General features: G+C 43.0%; 1 long non-coding RNA gene across 1 annotated transcript; it reads left to right on the forward strand.

The window, feature by feature from the left end:
* The first annotated feature begins 10,017 nt into the window (after positions 1 to 10,017).
* On the forward strand, positions 10,018 to 20,031 carry LOC121160746. Its single transcript, XR_005884575.1, has 3 exons — positions 10,018 to 10,100; positions 14,770 to 14,775; positions 20,020 to 20,031. It is a non-coding gene; the product is annotated as an uncharacterized LOC121160746 (long non-coding RNA).
* Positions 20,032 to 20,308: the final 277 nt, after the last annotated feature.

The raw sequence follows: 20,308 nt of genomic DNA on the forward strand, positions 1-20,308 counted from the left end.
AGTTTTTGTTCTTCCATCGGATTCTATAACATTTTGACATGATTCCTTTTCTTCTGAAACAATGTTTCAAGTACATGCTTCAAGTACAATCAAAGATCAGGTGAAGCGGAACAATTAGAAAATTACACCCTCAGGCAACCTCCACACACTACTTGAAGGTCAAGGGAGGAATTCAGCTTTTAGTTTCGGATGTTGCTATTTGCAGCATGCTCCAGGCCATGATTTCTGTTTGTCTTCCAAAACAGCCTAGTCCAGAGAACTAGTCAATGTCGACATTTCCTCAGTAAGGGAATGAACTTTCCAGGAGGTAGTAGCAAAATAACAATGACAGCAACCATGAGTATCAAATAGAAGATCTAGATAAATGAAAACTCTTAAAAAAAATAAGTTCTTAAAAATTAAATACTTAGTCAAAACCGATCAAAGGGACTACCCTCATAAGTTGTTAGGCACCCAAATAAAGCTAAAATTTTATTTTAAAGGTAAATAATGTTACATTTTATTATTAAATCTTTGGTCTTTGGAATTAATAAAAATTGTTTTAAAGATAGACATTTCCTCTCAGCATCATAATTATCAGAGTGCTGTGAGCAGTGGGGCCTCTGGTTGGAATTACTCCAGATTCTTCCCTCCATGCATGAAGGAAATCAAATCAGCTGAATTATTATAGTGCAGAGGAAAGAAGGACTCATTAAAAGAGGTGTACAGGAAAGCTCAAGAGAGGGAGGTTGGGGGCACAGCTCATTGGCTCAACTGACTAACCTTCCAACTCCAAGTGCCAGGATCCCCTGTGGGCACAGGTCTGTGTACCAGTTGCTTTGCTTCCATCCAGCTCCCCGATCGTTGCCTGGGAAAGCAGCAGAGGATGACCGAGGCCTTGTGCCTTACACATATGGAGACCTGGAAGAAGTTCCTGGCTCCTGGCTTTGGGTCCACTCAGCTCCGGCCATTGCAGCCATATGAAGTGTGGACCAGCAGATCTAAGATCTTTTTCTCTGTCTCTCCATCTCTTTGTAAATCTGTTTTTCCAATAAAAATAAATAATGAAAGGGAGACAGAGGGAGATTGGGAAGGGAAAAGAGGGAGAGAGAGAGAGAAGAATGAACAAAAAGCCAAAACACAAAGAAGTAAAACTCAATAACAAAAAGCAAACAAACTAACTAAATAGTCCTCCACATGGTCAGGGCCATCTCTTGACACCATCAGGCAACAGGGATGGTGGTGTCTGAATGGCAACTTAATAGAGTGGTCAAAGTGGGGGCAGTTTGGGCAGCGATTGAGAACCATGTGTTTCCATGTCCGGTTTGGAAGTATTAAAGTGTCCTGGCATCAGGTGCATGATATGAGTAGGAGAGCTAGAATTTTATTCCCATGGTAATCATACTTGCGTGAAGGCCATCATGGGAGCACATCCTGCAGCACTATTGGATATTTTCCGTCGGTATTGATTCGAAGTTCACAATATTGTGAAACTTGAAGTTTTCACTACATAGAAGGAGTAGGGGTGTCTGACGATGGTTCACAGAAACGTGGATCTGTGGAAAAATAGAGAAAGAGAAAGAAGGTTGGGTGGTGAACAGAGAGGCAATTATCATCCAGGGTGGGCTGGTCTCTCACTGGGTGGTTACATGGGGCTGCCTGGAGCTTTCCTGCAATGGCCGCCCATGCTGCTGTGCTGTCTAATTGGGTTGTCAGTCAGTGGCTTGCAAGAGTTATATAAATTGCCCCAAGCTGTCAAACCTTATCTCCTCTAACTGCCTCCCTTCTCACTTCAAGAAGATTACACTTATTATTAAAATATGTATTTTTTTTTTCACTATATGCCTTCATTTCAAACACTGGTATCAATTAGCCCAGCGTTAGGGTTCCCACTCATCTTGGCTGCTGCTCTGTATTCCAGCTGAGCCTAAGGAAGCACTACATCACATAAACTAGCCAGCAGTGTCATGCAAGAAGAAGTAGGTTCCATGATTGTTCCAGAAAAGGATCCCATGCTAGGTTCCCCACTTTACCACAGGTGCTCATCCGGAGGTTGTGAGGTTGAGACATTGTAGGTTAGCAATTACTCATGGTGGAAATACCTGCTTTTGTCCAACCTCAGCTGAGGAAAGGCCACCCAATGACCTTTCAGTTCTTAATGTCAAGACGTAACTGCAGGACAGTGATTCCCCAGGAGAATGACTCAAATGAGCCCCAGTGCTCCTGTGCAGTCTTCCTCAAGCTAGGAGGTGACTGCGGATCGGTGATCATGTGCAGACAGAAATCTGGTCCTCCCCAGTTGCACAGACAGAGCTGTAATTCCAATACACCTTGGTCCTTTGCTTAAGCTTATCATAGACTGGTATATACCAGGCCAAGTCCACATGTCTCTGCAACACACAGCCTCTGCTTCTCTCAACACGATGTGGCCAAGCAGCCCCGGTGACGTCACCCAGCCTTAGAGATCACAGAGCCCTGCCCATCTAGACGTTCCCAACAATCCTAGCACTCAGTCAGGGAAGATGACATCAAGCCTGACAAATCAAGACATGCACAGAGTCCAGCCAGCATAGTCAATTGATAACTGGATTTTAATTCAGAAACTATAAAAATATACAAAGAATTTCATTACATAATGACAGAGTGGCTAATTCACCAAGAAGTTACTACAGTGATGCATATGTAGATACTCCATGTCAGAAAATCTATTTACATAAAGTGACTATGAAGGGATCTAACAACAACAACAACAACAAAAACACACTGCAATATTGTAATAGACGGACCATCTGGAACAGAAAGCCAATAAACTTAGAACTTGAGTTACGCTTTATCACATAGACCTAACGTTTTTAGTAAGCAACACAATACACTTTCTTCAGGACAGACCACATGCTAGTTCACAAAACAAATCTGGACATATTGTGTGTGTAAATATATGACATATGTACATACATATATCAAAAATCACAATTGTGCCCCCACAAGTGTATAATTGTAACTTGTCCATCAAAAAATGTATACAATTTAGAATAAAAAAGAGATGTTTAATGCAATGGCCAAAACGTTCTCGGATGGGGGGGGGTGGAATAGGCATCAGGTCCTACAGAGGAACAGGAATTCAGAAACTCAGGTTATAGGGGTACAAGTGGGGAGAGCAAAAGCCAGCTCATTGGTGCTTAGAGAAGTGCAGTTACAACAGTCACATGACCAAAATCTGGGCGGCTGTGTGATCTTTAAGCCATGAAATTTAGCAGAAAAGCGTCTGATCTAATGCATAAAGTTGAAAGAAAACTCTTGGTGCCGGAGACCTGTTCCAGCCGAGTTCGGAGCTTGGGAAGGGTGTGGAGTTGGCGATAAAGACATGGGCACTGTCACTCGGTGCCCTCTCATAACAGCTCAAGAAGCTGCGCGTTTTTATGTACTCAGACACATCACAAGCTTCTTCACAAACAACTAATTGTTCTAGTTTCACTTCAAGACTAAGGGGGCACGTACGGACATTTGGTCATTCTGTCTGTACTTTAGGGCTAAGCAGGTGCCGTTAAATTTAATTCTGCAAAATGCTGTATTCATATTCTTCAAAGCAAGCCACTGTTGATACTTCAGTAGTAGCCATGGAGCGAAGCCAGGACAACAAAGCCAAGGCACATGTGATTACCTGCTAATCAGTAATACATTCCTACCACATGTCTATTTCTACAACTTGCCCATCATTTAATGGGAGAAATATGTTACAAGGGAAAAAATATAAAAATCCAAGACAAATTTTCGAATATTAAATTCCCCTATAATTACAGGCTCTATAACCCTCAAAACAAGCAAACAATAATCAAGAGCATATGTCTTTGAGATTAATAAAATCACCCTATAATTCTTCTAGTTAAAAAATTATAAAAGTGGCTAAAACAGCTACATTTTCTTCTCTCTAAAGAGTTGCAAGGACAGGCTAGCCTTTAGGGTCATAGTAACTATATTTTCTGCCATAGCAGTTTCAGCTCATACTCCCATCACTTCCATTAGTTTGTAAGATTTTTTTTTTCCTTGGGGAAATTTGTTTATTGAACATTAATGTTAACATTTCTAAATTAAATATTCACTTATGAGCTTTGTCATTATCCTGTGAAAAGATATAATGGAAAATATTGCTCAGAACTCAAACATGGAAATAATAATGAGCAAATTATCTAGCAACCAGTATATACTTTACATTAAAAAATTAATCCAAATAAAATAATTTGAAACATATCTCTGGGTAGTCTCTTTTTTCTTTTCTTTTCTTTCTTTATTTATTTTTAACATATTATTATTATTATCATTTTATGGTACAGTTCCATAGGCTCCTGGTATTTCCTTATCCCAGCCCCAATTCCCTTCCCCCCCACCTAGTTCCTCTATATCATTACTAAAATACAGTTCTCCATACACAGTCATATGCCCATCATTGTGGGCATGGACAATGGCAGAGAGTCCAGAATCCTATTGTCAAGATATAGTAAACAGTTTCATTATAAGTCTGGAAGTAGAAATGCATACTGCATTGTATGCTCACATCTGGATGTTCGTCTCCATTTCACAGCTACTGTACACCCCCTCAAATGAAAAGTCATGATACAAAATCAACAACAGGAACAAAAATAGAAATTACAATGCCATGAGGTTAAATAACATTTAACTAGATATGACAGATTCCATTACACAGCTACCATACATCCCCTTAAATGAAGAGCCACAAAACAAAATCAACATCAGGAAGAAAAAAGAAATTAACAAAACCATAAAGTTAAATAACACGACGTTAAATGACTAACATGTAGCTGAAGAAATGAAAATCAAGAACCTTCTTGAAGAAAATGATGTTACTGTATGATCTACAAGTCATTGAATGATTTAATCAGAAGAAAGTGTTTTGAAGAGATGAAACTAACCGAAGACATCAAATCCCATGCGATACAGTTTCCACTGATTTTTGTTGGTGAACTGTGCCTCTTCTAGACAACAAATAGATGAGTTTTATTTTTTAATACAGTTCACTAATCTATGACGTTTGATTGAGCTTAAGCCATTTATATTCAGGGTTAATATGTATGGATGGCAATTTTGTCCTATCATTTTAGCAATGGGTTGTTCATTGGTTTAGTCTTCTGTTGTCATTTTACTGGGATGTTCTTCCCATTTGCCTTTGATTTTGATAGGTGCTATTCCTCTTCTCTGTCAAGAGAACATCTTGAAGTATCATTTGTAGGGCAGGTTTGGAAGAGGCAAATTATTTTAACTTTACTGTAGAAGAATTTTATTTCATTTTCAAAGACAAAAGAAAGCTTTGCCGGATATGTTATCCTGGGCCGACAATTTTTTTTTTTTTTTTTTTTTAGAATCTGGAATATGTCACTCCGTTCTCTTCTTGCCTGTAGAGTTTCCTGTGAGAGATCTCCTGTGAGTTTAATTGGCATTCCTTTATATGTGAATTGATTTTTTTTTCACGCACACATTTAAGGATCTTTTTCTTATGTTCGATTGAAGAGAGCTTGATGACCATGTGTCTTGGTGAAGATCGCTTTTGGTCAAGCCTGTTGGGAGTTTTGTGTCCCTCCTGGATCTTGTTTCCCAATTCTTTCTCCAGATTAGGGAAATTTTCCTTGATTATTTCATTAAATATATTTGTAAAACCAGTTTCTCTTTCTGCACCTTCTGGGACTCCCATAACTCTTATATTGGGCCTCTTAATAGTGTCTTTCAATTCTTGAATACTTTTTTTGACCTGATCCAGCTCTGATTCCAGATTTTTGTTTGCTTCCTCTGGTGACAGGAAATGTCTTCCAAGTCTGAGATTTTTTCTTCTGCTTGCTTCATTCTGTTTTGGAGACTCTCCACTGTACTTTTAATTTGCTCTACTGCATTCTTAATTTCTGATATATCAGCCTTGATTTGCTTTATTGTTTCCTTAAAATGCTTTGAACTCTTGTATGTACTTTTCAATGTTGATCAGAAGCTTTAAAATGAGTCTTATGAATTCTGTGTCCCCCATTTTCTCGATGTCCTCCTCTGTGAACTCTGATGCTGGCATAGGGTTTTGCTCCTTTGTAGGGGAGTTTTCAGTAATATTCATTGTGCATTTGTCCCTTCTTTTGCTCTTGGCCTTGTACTTTTGGTCAACAGAATCTTCTCCTTGGAGCAGGTTTCTAAGCTGTGTCACCCACAAGTCAACAGTTTGGTTTTAGTTATTTTAGTTCGTACAAAGTTCTGTGTTTGCAGTCACTCATGCCACTTTCTCCAGCGAGTTCCAGGTCTGGGTTCTTATGTCAGATTTCCACCGTGGTCTCCACAGCCTCAGCTCCTGGCTCACCACTCTCCACCTCCTATGATACTGTACTGGAGGTTGCACCGTTGTCTCTGCAACCTTTCTCCCACTTTCAGTTGGAGCAGGTCCCAGGATTAGAAAGACACCAGGTGTCTAATATAATTAGGTTCTTGGTGGTGCTGATCTTGCTGGAACCTGTTGAACGTTAGGTCTGGGTGCCACATGGACCTATTTTGATTCGTACGATGCCTATTTTCCTGTGGGACCAGTGCAATCCACTGAACTCGGTGAGTTTTTGCCTAGCTTAATGCATGCACAGTTCACTGTTGTCCCCTGCAGTTCTAAACTTTTGCCATACTGTACAAAATGGCACCTGACGCACCACTACTACAGTTCTTGATCTACTGGCAGTCAGATCTGAGGGCTACCCAGACCTGCCCCACGTGAAACCTGTAGAATGCCATGTTGATGCCGTTCACTGAGTCAGAAATGAGTTCATTCCCAGCTCAGCGTATGCTCAGTTCTTTCCCTTGCCTTTGCTTCCTTATGCAAAATGGCACCTAATTCGGTGCTGGGGGGCTGACTGGGCTGTGAAATCCATGCTGTTCTCACACTGCCCACCTGGGATCTGCTGCTCTGTCTCTGCTCCTGGACAAATAAAATGGACCAGCTGGATGGACAGTTCTTTGTCTGGGTTCACCTCCCAAGCTCCCAGTGAAAGTCCCTTCCCACCTGGTTTCTGGTGGAGTTCCAGCTGCTGGTGGAGTTCAGATGGCCGTTAGCTGAATGCTGCTGGAGTATCAGTTACCACAACACCACACCGTTGTGTCCACTGCTTTCCTGTCTTTCAGTCTCCAGGTACCCCTCTGTTGTTGTTCTGTCCTTTCCTATTTCCTGGAATGTGTCCTCTCTGCTTCCTCCTGGTTAAATGTTTCTCCATTCATTTAAATGTGTCCTTACCCTAGCCAGCCATCTTGATTCCTCCCCTGGGTAGTCTTAAAATGTTATGTTATTGAGGGCTATTTATTTATTTATTTATTTTACAAATTATTATTGTACAAAGAGTTCAAATGGCCCCCAAAACTGCTGTCTTAAAATTGTTGGCTTTAGGAACAGAGTTCCTTAGCCAAGGAGGAGTCCGAACACGTTTTAGATATTAGAGACAGTTATTTCTGTGTATGACTGCCATTTAGAAAGCCGATGTGAATTTAAAATTTGTAAAATTCTTATTAAGTCATTTCCCAGAAGGCATGCTATGTGTCTGGGCCAGATTCTAAGGTAATGGGAAGGTAGGCACACAATAAGGTGTCTAGAAACCACAAGGGCTTAATTGTGCTCCTGTGTGCAGCTAAAGGCCCATTCAGCAGGACATTATCAGTAACGTTAGTTCCCAAGCTCACCTCCGTTACAAAAGCCATCTCACTGGGACAAACAACAATGCCTCAATAGATTGCAGAATTCTTAGTGGGGTGCTTGAGTGTCTGTGCAAACAGGGGGTGAGACCACATCAAAGTGCTCAGAGAGAAAACCGCAGGGCCCTGAGGAAAACATCTGGAAGCTCCCCTGGGCCCTGCCAAACAGGGGAGCTGGTCTCTTCACACCTTCTTGTCATCCACACCTACTGCACGGACCCCAGCATCTTGGGATTTTATTGTTGTGGTGGTTGTTGTTATTGTTATTCTAAGTAAAAAACCTTGGCCACGGCACTTTCTCTGACTTTGGCAGGCAGCAGTAGGGATAGGCACCCAGAAAGTGGAGTGTAATGTTCCAGGGACTCGGGGTACAACAAGGACTATTTGCACAAGTACTTGGTATGGGTGTGTGGGCTGTTTCCAGTACTTGGCAATAACAAACACTAAAGAATGAGCCAAATAAATGGGAAAATAAATCATGCATTTAAAACTACCTTTCAATTTCCAACAGTTTATTGTGTGGGAATTTATAAGACCTCTAACAGCTAACACTCCTAAATCATGCAATAAATAAAACTATTCTTATACGTTGCAAACTAGGAAAAATGCAGTGAAATCATGCCTAATAAAAAAAAAAATCATTATCAAATGGATGAGGACTTTAAGTTCCAGCCAGCATAAACTTAAATTATAGTCTTCTAAAAAAGGCAGAGATCAAATTCAAAGCTGTGTCTTATCATGTCTAAGCCAGTAAATATTTTCAGAACGCCGAAACTGCCTCCTAATTTGGAGTGGCTTCTGAAGGTGACATTTGACTTGACTGTGTCTGTCCAAAGTTTACTGATTTTTACAGACATAGAAGTCTCACAACACGGGGCTGCCTTCCATACAAAGTAACAGAGTCCAATTTACTGACGCTCATAGATGACCTGACCCTGTTACAACCAGTCCTCCGTGTTGACGTCTGAAAGTTGTAAATGCGTGCCAAGGTTCACATCTGCTTATTCCTATAAAAATAGGTAAAGCTGCTCTGTTTATCTTTCAGTGTTTCCAACCAACATCCTTGCGTGTACCCCGGCCCAGTTTATTCTGCCAGTGGTACCTCTAAATGTCCGGCCAGAAACCTGGGACTAGTCCTGGATTCCTTTATTTGCTTTCATGAATTAATCAGGGGTGCCATTAAAAAAATAATAATGTATGCTGAGTCACTAACACAACACAAACTTGTTTCTCTCACAGTTCTATTGTCTACATGCCCCAAAGTTGACAAGAGGGCACGTTAACTCTAAGCCCTGTTTCCTTGGTCTGCAGGTGGCAAACAGCAGATCTTTCTCTGGTCTTCCTCTGAATGTTTCTCTGTCTGACTCTCCTCCACCCACCGATGCTGCACGTGTCGGGTGGTGACATACTCCAAGACTCATTTCCCCTAAGTACCTCCTTTGAGATGCAATCTCCAGATAGTCCAAGCTACTGGGGATCACGATTCCACACACACAAAAAATTGAATACAATTCATTGCACCATACCTCACCAGGTGACAGTATCAGAAAGGCTTTTCCCTTTTTTTCTACCTCCACAGACTGTCCTGCGCCAAACTGCCATTCACCACTGATCTCTCTCCAAGGCCTTCCAAATAGCCTCATCGGTCCCATTCTTACACCCTCAAATTCTATTTTTGCATGTAGCAGGGACACTGATAATTCACAACCACGAATAAGATCTGGTTGCCTCTGTGCTTAAATCCCTGCAGTGGTTAATCATTGCAATGAAAAGAAAACATAAAACCACACCACATTCTATAAAATCCTATTCTACCCTTTGACCTCGTTTCATAACTTTCCCTCCCTCTGTATTCCTGTAACTCTGCTCCTTCAAACTAAAACTCCTTCCCACTGAGAACAGTTAGATTTGTCCACTCTCTTCCACTTTAACTGAAATGTACCATTGCAAGACCTTAACAGAGTTCACACTTTTCTTATGTTCAGACCTCAGGTTACGTAAGACAACCTCAGAAAGATAACACGCCCCATAGCTACCCAACTTACACTCTTTAAATCACAATTTAAAGGTGATAGTAAACTACATTTGATTTAGTTTAAATTTAAATCACAACTTACACTTTTAAATGATCTTTTTAAAAATTTTCTGGACCTGTTGCCATGGCTAAGTCCTTGCCTTAAATGCTCTGAGATCCCATATGGATGCCAGTTCTTTTGTTGTTGTTGCACAATTTATTATTTTTTTATTATATTTTTGACAATCATTGACAATCATTAATAAGGGTACAAAGGCTCGATGGCTATAAGAAAGTGGGTAAGACTATTGTTTTCATATTGCTTCCTTCATGTTTAAAAGGGGTATTAACGGAGAAGGCCCACTCAATTTCCCACCCTTCCCAGGTCCCAGTGGTTTTGGTAGTTCACCTGTTATGAATCGCTGCCTATATTGCTACTCCAAGCATGGTGAGGTCTTTGAAGAATCCACTGGTTGACATGGTCCATCATAGAGTCTCTGTTTGCCCTGTATTTCAACTGTGAACATATAGCTGAGAGGGTTGACTGACCTGTTCTGTCTTCTGTCTTTTCTTGGTTAGGGTTCTTAGTTTGGCAGTTCGATTGGGGAGATCCCCAAAGAAACTTTGTCTGAAGTGTTCCCAAACCAGATTCTTGTATATACTAGCAAGCACAGGGCCTGGCACAGTGCAATCACTGGGTTGGTTCTGTTTTCAGTCCCAACTTCCACTGGAACCAATGGGTGTTGCAGTCCAGCCTGGTTCTGCCCAGCACACAACCGACCCTCGCATAAACCAGTAGGAGCTGCAGCCTAGTTGGAGCGACACACAATAACCCCCACCAGGCCTGTTGCCTACCCTGGTTTGCCAGTATGTGTAGCAGACTAGTCCAGTCTGTCCCACATCCCATTTGGCTCTCATACATGTCAATGGGTATTAAAGCTTTATTCCCTCTAACCAGCGCTACTATGCAGCCCACACAGATGCTGTTGGGTGTCTGTCTAGCCACCCCAGCCTCTGTCCTAGTTTTCATGCCCTCCCATGAAAGTGGTAACCCAAGAGGGAAGAGCCCACTATTTTCCTCCCAGGCCTCTCCCACTTCCAGATTATGCACTCTCCAGATAGTTCTGTGGTTTGACTTGACAGAATTAGCCCCCAATGCCAGCATCTGTCAGCTGATGCTGTGGCTAAGCCAAAACAACCCTCACCCACTCTAATTTTGTTTGCACCAATAGGAATAATCAGCCCAGCCTGGCTTTTCCCTGATCTAGTCCACATGAGGCGCACAGGTGTTGTAGCCCTGCTTAGTCCAGTCTGCCCCCAACCCAGCTCATGCTCTCCAGCGGGAGTAGCTATCCAGCAAGGGAACCCACATTTCCCCCTTGCTAGCTCCACTCCTCCCTTCCTGGTTCTCATGCGTCCTGGTTGGGCACTGCGGTCACATCTGGTACAGGCAACCTCACCTTGGCATTCAACATTGTGCACTAGTTTTTGTTGCGACTGAACCTGGCTCGACCCACAGTGTTCTGGTGCTTGGATTTGCCAGTGGATGATGTGAACAGATTCAGCCTAGTCTGCCCCTGATCCATGCCCATGGGTAACTTTCCATGGCCTGTTCTGGGCTGTTTCCTATCATGTTTCTTGCGCTTACCTGCCGGGTCTGTGTCTTGCCAGAGGAGTTGGTTATGGAGAACCAGAGGGTTATGGAGTCTGGCCCAGCTCAGTGCATCCAATTCCAGCCCACACTTGTGCCAATGGAGACTACAACCATTTCCCGATCAGAACGCAGCCCCAGTTCCAGCCTAAGTGCTCCTTGGGAACCTCAACCCAGCTAGGGTTGTCCTCTTAGCTCCCCAACTGGGCCTGTTCCATGCCTGATCACGTGCATGCCAGTGGTTGCTCTGACTCAGCTTGCCTCAGCCCCTCACCTGTCCCAACCTCTGCCTTAAACACTGTGGCTTAGCATTCCTGGCTCACACAGACCAGTAGGTACATGAGCCAAGCTCGGCATGACCTGTGCTCCATCCTGGTCTTTGGTTTCACTTGTGGATTAAGGTTTGCTCAGTCCTGCCCTGTCCATCCTGTTCCATTACCAATTGACACATTAGCCAGCTGTTGGAGCTACTTTTCCCAGCTCGTCGACCCCCAGGCCTGGACCATATGTTCACCAGCAGGAGCTATGACTCGCCAAGGGAGTTTCCTAAGTTTCTCCACTTAATCCGCTCCCAGACCCAGTTCTCATACATGCCATTGGGTTTAGGCCAGGTTCTGGCGAAGTCAGGCCTTCGATTTGGCCTTGAATGACCTGGTGAACATTGCAGTCTGGCCCACCCCACACCCTATTAAGGATGCACATTTGGGGGCTGCTGCCTTGACCAGTCCAGACTGTTGGGGGTTCCTTTACCTGTGGTTGATGGCAGGCTCTTTGGTCACACCTAGCTTATTCCATCACCACCTCAACTTTTGAGCTAACCAGTGGGGCTAGAATTTCCACAGGGTTTGGCCTTTACATCCCCTATGGCATTGACTCCCCCCTCCCCCCCGATATGGTTCTTGAGTGGTAGTTAATGTAATGGCCCTGCTTAATGTGACCCTTCTCCTGATCCATCATCATGTCAGGTAACAGGATATGATTCTGCTGGACAAGCCCTGAGCCATAGCTTTTGCATGGACTGATATTTAGTGGTCAGCATTGTTCAGCGATTACAGGCTCTACAAAGGAAGAGCTACTGTCTTTAGGACTGATTCACCTCCTAGAAGCATAGTAACTATGCTTAGAACCTAGAACTACCTAAGCAGCGATTCAAAGAAACAAAACCCCAGAGGTCCAGGACAGGTAGCCAGCAGGCAGAGCTTGGTGCCAAATGGCACACTGGCTGTCTGGGGACAGCTCACCATGTGCACATGGTGGCTGTCATCTGGGATCCAGGCATGAGACGCCCTGTCCTGAGACCTACCAGCAGCCGGGAGGCTGCTGGAAGTTTAAACTCCCAGGCCCAAGGTCGCGCCCCTCCCCAATCCCATTCACAGCCCAATGAGGGCAGCAGGTGGGCCATGGACCTGCCCAGTCACGGAGACCTCGCCCCTCAGTATACTCACCCTGAAGGGAGCAGCCCCTGGAGCCCAGGCAGGCCCGGGGACAGCTCACCATGTGCTCGTGGTTGCTGTCATCTGGGATCCAGGCATGAGATGTCCTGTCCTGAGACCCCTGGATGCCAGTTCTAATCCCGGCCACCCTGCTTCCCATCCAGCTCCCTGCTGGTGGCTTGGGAAAGCGGTCCAGGATGGTCCAAGGCCTTGGGACCTTGCACCCGCATGGGAGACCCATAGGAGGATCTGGGTTCTTTGCTTCGGAAAGGCTTAGCTTGAGCCGTTGCAGTCATTTGGGGAGTGAATCATTGGACGAAAGATATTTTGCTGTCACTCCTCCTCCTCTCTGTATATCTGACTTTGCAATAAAATTAAGTAAATCTTTAAAAAAAATTCTGACTTGGTATTCTTTTATTCATATGTTTTGCTCACCATTTCTTATCTATTCCTTCATTTTTCATCTGCAACTGGAATATGAAAATGAATTCTGCCTATTTTATTATCCGCTGCACCTAAACAGGAAGGGTGAAAGCTTCAGGCTGTATCCCATCACAAGCATGATCCTAGGCCAGTCAGAGGGGAATGAAATGAGCAGACAATTCTGGCCCACTTCCCTCCAGACAAATTGACACCTGCTCCAGCTCATCCACACTCAGCCCCCGTCCCTGATCTGTAGTTGGCTGAGGCTGCAAAACTTGTAGACCTAGCAGAAAGGCCCTCCCAATCTTACCCCGAAAAACCTGCTTGGTCTGCAAGAGAAGCCCTGGGGGCCTGTGACTGAGGGCCCCTCTTCAGGTTTATTCTAGGATCAATCTCCCCCAGTGTTTGAGGTGCTGCACCGACTATGGCACAGCAAGAGACAGCGGGCAACTGTCCATGTGTGCATGCCTCTTCCGCTTTCTGGCCCTGTTCTGATAAAGTCAGAAAGAGTCAGTCATGAGGACATTAAAACTCAAATCCTAATCGTCTCCCCAGGTCCCGCCTCCGACGCTTCAGTGGATGAACTCGTTGCCCTCTTACTACTTCGCAATGAGGGTAAATTTCAACACGTGAATCTTTAGAAGCACACTTAAATCATAACACATTTTAACTTATCTTATGCTTCTTAATACGTTTACATTTAAACACATTTTAGCTTGTTCCTTTTAAGTTTTTGTATTCCATATACTGAAGATTGAATTCAAATAATTGAATTTTGATTTATGATACATCCTTGACATAACATTATACATACCTTACATTCTGCTTAGTTTTTCCAATCACCACGGAATAGACTGAGTGCTGGTGTTCCCCTACAGGCCACATACTGATCCCGATGTGATCATGTTTGGAGACGTGTCCCTTAAGTAAGTTCTTTGATCATTAGAGTAAGGCCTCTTGAATGGATAAGTGTCCTTATGAAAAAGGCCACAAACCTGGCTAACGCAGAGGACTTTGCATAAATCAGGAAGAGGCCTCTCCAAACCCTGTTGGCACATGATCTCAGATCCCAACTTCCAGAGCAGCAATACATCTGAAGCTACTGACTTTATGCTCATGTGATAGACAGCCAAGTTGTGTCTTGAGGATATTATGTTTAAGCTATTTTAGTGTTGATGGTCACACATGGAAGGAACCCTGTGTTATTTGGCAAATCTACTGGCTGCAAAAAATCACAGCTGCATGGTTATAGTGCTTACCTCTTAACATTACCTTTAAGCAAATACCATTATCCTGGATTTATAGGATACTGTAATACTCTCCAGTTGCTTTTGTATTTATCATGCTCCTTTCATGAATAGCAACAAGCTTCTCAGGACTTTCTCCAGAAACACATTACAGACAAAGAAATAAGCACATCACACAGAGGCAGTGCAAGAGCCTTGGAACTTTCAGTTCCCTGGTAGGGTAAGGCACAGGAAACAAGCATGTAGAGAGCGAGCCAGAAAATCTTTTCTCTGTTGACAGTTCCCTTGGGCTAAGACATTATTGAACAGGAGGGTGTGAATGGGCAGTGGGCATGCTGGCTAGTACGAGTTCTGCATCTCAGAGTGTTCAGGTTCAACTTCTGGCTCCACTGTTGATGCAAGCTTCCTGCTCATGCAGACCCTGCGAAGCAGCAGTGATGGCTCAAGGGGATCAGTTCCGATCACCTGTATGAGAGATCCAGGTCGAGTCCCAGCTCTCTGATTTTGACATGACCTTGCCCTGGCCGCTGCCAATATTTGAGAGGCGATTCAAAAGTTGAGAGATCTTTGTCATTCTCTCTCTGTGTCTGTATCTCTCAAATTGAGGAAAGATAGATGAAATAAGATGATAGTTAGACAAGATGATAGATTTTAAAGCAGTATTCAGCAAAGTAGATTCTGTCTCCTGCGATGTTTCCTGCATTGCTCAAATCCTTCCTGCAGACTCATGTGTCAACAGGATTCCTGACTCCTTTTCACAGACCCTGTTACCAGTCTGCAGATTTAACTGCACTTTCTAAAGACCTGAAAATAAAGAGCTTTCTATGTTGGAAACATAAGCTGATCGGGATAATTTACCATCTGTGATCACTGAAAGGATTAAGTTGGGACATAAGCCACAGGAAAACCTATAGCCTCCGTTGTTACATAACTCTATGTTTATCTGACAAATAGAGTGCAATTCTGTGTTGAGCCTAAGACACAGACATGTCCAAAAACAAGGCATTCCTATTTCTGTAAAACTAGGAGGGCAACGAGGTTTACCTTGAGGTTATCCACTTTCATTTTCCACCTTCGTGCTCCTTAGAGGATGAAGAGTCTTCAAAAAATTCACAGAAATTAATGCTATTAAACCATGTTTGGATTTCAAAATTATTTTTGCATCCAAATTAATATTTAAATTCCCTTTCCCGTGAACTTTTAGAAATACTTTGTACTTTCTACATCATTCAAATTTTCGTGGCTTTCACATTTCTGCTGTATTCAAGATCGTAACCTACAATCTGTAACTCATTGCCAATAAGGATGATTGAAAATCTCACCTATTTAGGAGAAAAATATTTAAATATTTCCCAAATGTGGATGATATGCCAAATCTTAATATATGGGAAACTGGTATCTGAACTAATATTGGTGTGGAAGGGAAGAATGTCCAAAATCATACAGGTTACAAGTTTATGTAACTAGCCTACTCGTCCACATCATATAAAGGGGACCTATGGTCAAAATTCCAATGTCCAACTTGATTAAACTCATATACGATATCCACAGGAGTAAAAAGCTGCTATGTGACTTCATTTCCAGGTCACAGCAATAGTGGTGACAAGGTGATAAGTTCCTAGGTCATAGCAGTAGTCAACATCTTGCAGATGGTTCCAGAACAAACTTGTGATAATAAACGCTCTACCTATGACCCTCTTAAAAAGAAAACCAGCTCCAACTGAAGAGGCGGGACTAGCTCTAATGACCAGATATGACACGACAATTTCCCACTCAAGTGTCCTGAGAGTCAGAATAGGGAACCAGGCCTAACTGAAAGCACGGAGGGTAAATGCAGGTGTCAGAGAACGTACGAGTCCTCCAAGGATAAAGTCCTTCAAGAAGCAGCGTGTGAAAAGCTTATTAGGAGATAACCCGTGAAAGAGAGTAGGAAATATGCTAAAAAAACACAGTGATACAAGACAGAGCACTAGCAAGTGGGGGAGGGGCCGGAGGAAGTTGGATGGAAGTATCCCAGACTTCCAAATGATCTAGGAAAGGTTTTCCATCATCATTGCTGAGATGTAAGTGCAAATTTCAGTATCAGAGGAGTCCTGTGTTTGTAAGGAATAGGCCTGCTTAGCATCGTGGCTCTATTCCATCACTGACTTGGAGTAGCCTGAACAAGCATGGCCTCAATAGTTCGTGGGCAACAACAGTGAACAGGTTGAATCCTTGGTCAATTGTGCAATCTGTAATGGAAGATCTGCGCATTCTCAAATCCACCAAAAGGGGGCAGTCCAGTAACTTATTGAGCGGGCATATGCATGGCTCACAGCTGATATCCAATTGCCCAAAAGAACTGATTCTGGACTCTAGCTGGCTAGAACACCCTTCTGCCCAGGTGTATGTTTGCTCAGGAAACTGGGGGCTTCAAAATCAACAGAATGAAATTGGTCCGTGTGAAGGTGAACGAGTGCAATGATACAAAAATGCTGTTAGCAACTTCAATTCTGCATTTCAAGTTTACCTCGGTTAGTGAGGGTACCTGAACAAGAATTCTAGTTAAACCTTTGAGGATAAAGATGGTAACATCATGATTAATTTTCACTCTCACAGATGGCAGGACTTCTTTCAGGATGCTGTGATGTTCCTCCAAGGCCTTCTCCAGCCTTCCCTTCAGAGGGCAGAGTCATGCAGCACTTTCATCTGCTTCTTTCTCAGACCTTCACTTTCCTGGGTGTTTTCCCATTCCCAGACTTAGTATTTCAGCCTCATCTCCCCGTTGCTCTGGTCTACCCTCTCCACTTACCATCTACAAAGTTACATAGAGCCTTTAGCTTCTCTCTACCTTTTAATTGTTATTGCAAGCTAAGTCTACGCATGCTTACTTAATAGATGATCCAGAAAAGGCCTTCAACCAGCCAGCTCTGTTTTAAGTTCCCGGTCAGACTCCATCCTGTATGTTAACTCTCACATCCATCTTCCAGAAACAAGCCTATAATACCATTACTCCTGGTCAAATTCTTTTCTGGGTTCTTCTTTCTTCATTCAAAGCACACAGAAAGTGCTTCCCAATACGGCTCGACTTGAATCCCCAGCCTTACTTACACTAATATTCCCCCAAAGTTACTTACAGTTGGTTACCTAGATAAGCCCTCCTTCATTTGCGTATTTATGGTTAGTTTCCTGACTCGAACCCAGGCATTTTTAAAGATTTATTTATTTTATTTTTTATTGGAAAGGCAGATATACAGAGAGGAGAGACAGAGAGGAAGATCTTCCGTCCGGTGATTCACTCCCCAAGTGAGCACAACGGCCGATGCTATGCCGATCTGAAGCCAGGAGTCTCTTCCGGGTCTCCCACGCAGGTGCAGTGTCCCAAAGCTTTGGGCTGTCCTTGACTGCTTTCCCAGACCACAAGCAGGGAGCTAGATGGGAAGTGGAGCTGCTGGGATTAGAACCGGCGCCCATATGAGATCCTGGGCGTGCAAGGCCAGGACCTTAACCATTGCGCCATCGTGCCGGGCCCCAGGCATTTTAAAATATTACCTGAAATGTAAACTCTCTTCTCCTGGTGAAACTTTGGGCTTTTTTCTCCTAGAACATGCTGAGACTAACTCTGGTCAAAAGTGATGTCTCAACAGCAACAAAGAGTGAAGTCAGTATTGGGGAGAACAGGCAGGCTTCTGTTAAGCAAATATCCCCAGTCAGGCTATTATAGAATCTTCCAGAAAATAGTTAGTGAACTGATTCTACTGAAAAAAAAAAAAAGTCAAAGTGATTCAAAGGTTTAAGATTCTCAGCTTCAGGGAGAAATGTAAGAGGTTGAGTGTCTGACATCATGCTATCATTCTGAAATCTGAAGCACTAGCTCTTTGAACTTTTCAGGAACATTTGTCCTGATGTGAGGGAGATAAGAAGCCTTCCGCGGCCCGACACAGGAGCATTTGGTCTCTCTGGCCTGACTTGAATGGGATCTGATGCCCTGAGCCTGTCTTTGGGGGTGTGTTTCACTGTGTTTATCAACAGCCATTCATCCTTTGAGCTCTTGTTCCTCACTGTTGTCAGACTCCGCCACTTGGTCTCCAGAGAGACATGTCGTTAGCAGGGGCTTTCTGATGATCAAAAACAGATGCTAATATGGCTAATCACGATGCCAACACAGGCAAGAGTTACCAGAATCCAATTCAGAGTTTTCAAGGAGCTCAACAGTACACTCAAATCCAAGGACATGAACAAAATCATTTTTCAATCTCAACTTCTTCAAAGATCCTAACATGAAAAGGAAACCTCGTATACAGAGCTTAATACTAAAGAGGAGTTTTAAATGTCAAAAACAAAACATGAAATGTCACAGAGGAGGTCATTGCTAAGCTACCACTCCCAGGTCTAAAGAGACAAAAGAATAGTTAGACGGAATTAGGACAACAGAGCGAACCAGCAAACCTAGGCCCTCACTCCTGGACCTCACAGCTGGCTGGGTCTAGTGTATCTGAAACAGCACAAAGATACTGGTTTCAGGATATTACAACAACTGGAAAACTGTAATTGGCTACAGATAAACATGCCCCAGGCTGAAGACATTTTGTTCTAGGGACACTAACAGAAAGAGGAAGCAATTAGAAATGAGCAAGTTTGTTCTTTTCCAGGATTTTTGATTCCCCAGAGAAGGGAACGTTTATAATAAGAAAATGAAGTTTACAGTTGCACCAGCATGAAGTGGAACATAAAAGGACAGGTTTGAAATAGGAGGAAAATCATTGACATTCTATAGACTCATTTCAAATGCCACCTTTATTCACTCCTTTACAGATATGTCGTATTGTGCAAATCAACATAGCTACAATTTCCTTTCAGTGTCACGTCTCTCTCTCTCTCTTTCTCTCTCTCTGTCCCTCTCCCTGTGCGTGTGTAAATATGATCATATGGGTCAGTAAATGCATTTAACTAAATAAATTGTTGGTCTAGGGAAATTAGGTTTGAATGATACCCAGAAATTTAAAAACTGGAATACAGTATTTTATTTATGAAAATAGAAGAAAATGTCTTCTTTCAGGATGATGAACATAATTTCAAACATAGAAAAGTTCCCCCAAATTAATTTATCGCCTTTCTGGGATCCTCTGTCCGACCATATCAAAAGGGAACATGTGCCAAAATACCACAAGTTGAAGTGGATCCAAAACCCAAATCCAGTTTCCACAAATGTAGAGAATGTGCTTTGTAACATGTACTGATGCCAAAAAAAATTTATTTGGCATCCACTTGCCTGCAAAAACAAGCATATTGTATTCAAAACAAAGAAAGAGTGTTTCAAGCATTTCTGTGACAGGGATAAACTCTTCCAAATCCTGGGGTGACAAAGAATGTCAAGAGACCCAGCAAACAAATTTCATCATGGTTCTATATTATTGATAAGAAGATACTTAGTGGATGGTGTGATGTCAGTTTTCCATACTTATTTCCTCACAGTGACGTCAATTGTATGAAGCACCGAATAAAACAATAGCTTCACAAGAACTTTGGAATCCAGGTGAGATGGTGCAGTACCTGGAAAAAGCACTAAAATAAGAAGAGATGCACTGAGGTTGGAAGCAAGGACATTTTCACATGACTTACATCATCCTTTCCCAAGCCCGGGCATGATAGGATTGAGACAGTCTCTGCAGAGGGAAGAAGAAAAAAGTGAGACTCCAGGTTTACCTTGGACCCAGACCAGGAGCATGGTGGGTGCCGTATACTCAGGCTTTAGACCCATCCCAGTAACCAGGCTGGCACCACAGGAAAGACCCAGGCCTGTTCCAGCAGTCTAAGGATGCGTATAGGACCCCAGGCGCCAGCCCTCTGCTATGGACACAGAACCAGT

This window comes from Ochotona curzoniae, unplaced genomic scaffold (genome assembly GCF_017591425.1).
Source record: "Ochotona curzoniae isolate NIBS_2020 unplaced genomic scaffold, NIBS_Ocur_1.0 contig_4558, whole genome shotgun sequence".
In the NCBI taxonomy this organism is placed as follows: domain Eukaryota; kingdom Metazoa; phylum Chordata; class Mammalia; order Lagomorpha; family Ochotonidae; genus Ochotona; species Ochotona curzoniae.